This window comes from Lepidothrix coronata, unplaced genomic scaffold (assembly GCF_001604755.1).
Source record: "Lepidothrix coronata isolate B3197 unplaced genomic scaffold, Lepidothrix_coronata-1.0 Scaffold302, whole genome shotgun sequence".
Lineage (NCBI taxonomy): Eukaryota > Metazoa > Chordata > Aves > Passeriformes > Pipridae > Lepidothrix > Lepidothrix coronata.
In genome coordinates this window covers 263,796-266,143 of record NW_016690482.1, presented here as the reverse complement: position 1 = coordinate 266,143, position 2,348 = coordinate 263,796, and positions in this window count along the sequence as shown.

Here is a 2,348-nt window from a genome sequence, read left to right as displayed (position 1 = left end):
GCTGTGGGTGCCTCGGACGGGGCGCTGCTGCCCTCCAGTGGGCTGGAGAAGGAGCATGGAAGTGGGAATCCCGCTCCTTACGGAGCAGCACGCGGATGCCTGGAAAGGCAGGAGAAATCCTGCTCTGCCCTGTTCTCTCGAGACGACCCCAAACCACCCCAAAATCCTCTTGGCAGCTCCTCTCGGGTCATCAGATGTCTCCAAGAGCTGCATGAACTGGTCCCAATCCAGGATTCCCAATTCCTGAGCCCACCTGGAGCTCCTCTCTGCAGGGACAGAGACACCTCAAGTTCCTGGTTTGCCTTGATGGGGGTTCCAGGATGGGGTTTTGTGTCTCCAGAGCCCTAAAAATCATCAGGGATTAAAAAAACACCCCAAAATTCTCTTCGCATCTCCTCTCTGGTCATCAGATGCCCCAGAAATTATCAGGGATTAAAAAACCACCCCAAAATCCTGTTTGCAGCTCCTCTCAGGTCACAGGATGCCCCCAAGAGCTGCATGAACTGGTCCCAGTCCAGGATCCCCAATTCCTGAGCCCACCTGGAGCTCCTCTCTGCAGGGACAGAGACACCTCAAGTTCTTGGTTTGCCTTGATGGGGTTTCGTGTCTCCAGAGCCCTAAAAATCATCAGGGATTAAAAAAACACCCCAAAATTCTCTTTGCATCTCCTCTCTGGTCATCAGATGTCCCAGAAATCATCAGGGATTAAAAAAACACCCCAAATCCTCTTGGCAGCTCCTCTCTGATCATCAGATGTCTTCAAGAGCTGCATGAACTGGTCTCAGTCCAGGATTCCCAATTCCTGAGCCCACCTGGAGCTCCTCTCTGCAGGGACAGAGACACCTCAAGTTCCTGGTTTGCCTTGATGGGGTTTTGTGTCTCCAGAGCCCTAAAAATCATCAGGGATTAAAAAAACATCCCAAAATCCTGTTTGCAGCTCCTCTCTGGTCATCAAATGCCCCAGAAATCATCAGGAATTAAAAAAACTACCCCAAAATCCTGTTTGCAGCTCCTCTCTGGTCATCAGATGCCTCCAAGAGCTGCATGAACTGGTCCCAGTCCAAAAAATCTCAAATGCTGTTTTAACCCTGGTTTGGGAGGACGGGAGAAAAAGGGTCTCACCACCCTTTCATGTATAAACCTGGTTTTGAAAGCTTTGACCCCATTTTGGGAGTCCTGACCTTGGTTCCTCCCCACTTCAGGGGGTTTGAAGCCACCTCTGTGTCCCCTGAGGAGGAGTTCCCGTGTCCGTTCTCCTGTGGGGTTCCCTGAGTGAGTGGTCCCATAATCCAGCCCCAAATCCAGGGGTTTGCTCACCCTCCCAGGATGGTGGAGAGTGAAACACAGACCCCCAAAGGAAAAAAAGGAGGGATCCCACCCCAAGGCTTTGGTGTTCACCAGCTCCCAACGAGCTCCTCCTGAATTCCCATGATGTGCCCTTCCAAAAACAAAAGGTTTGGAAACCCTTGATGGATACCCCCAAAAAAACCACCCCAGATCCAAACGTGCTGTGTGAAGCAAAAATTACTTTCTTCACCAGTTTCCTATTCTTTTTTCCAGGAGAGAAGCTCCCTCAGGGATCCAACCTTCACTTCCCACGTTACTTCCACAAAACTCAGGAGACAAAGCCACCACCTCCTTTTATGGAGATGGAAAAAACAGGCTCACCAAGTGTTAATCTGGATGTTTAGGACCTTGGTTTGCTTGGAGCAAAGTTTCCTTACTAGACCCAAATGATCACTCCCAACCTCAACACCTCCAGATTTAACGACCAAATGACCCAAAATTCAACCGTTTGGAAGGTTCAACCGCGGCTCGTGCGCCAAGTCCACCCGGAGCTCCTGACAAAATTGTTGCAAAGTGGTTTTGAATCAGTGCTTTTTAATCCACAAAAGGTGAGAATCCATGTACAAATTAAAAAAAAAACAACATATACCACCAGAGTTTGGGAAATGATCCGACTCCCACCACACAACCCCTCGGTTTGGCTGGGTGGTGGGAGTGGGATCGCGATGGCTTCTCCCAAATAAATCCATCTCCAGCTTGGAGACATCTGTGCCTGCAGCACGTTGAAGAGCTTGCCAGGATGTCTGAAGGACCTTGGTTTGCTTGGAGCAGCTCCTGCTAGACCCAAATGATCTCTCCCAACCTCAATATCTCCAGATTTAACGTCCAAACGACCCAAAATTCAATTGTTTGGAAGGTTCAACCACGGCTCGTGCACCGAGTCCATCTGGAGCTCCCGAAAAAATTACTGCAAGGTGGCTTTGAATCAGTGCTTTTTAATCCATAAAAGGTGAGAATCCATGTACAAATTAAAAAAAAACCAACATAAACCACCAGAGTTT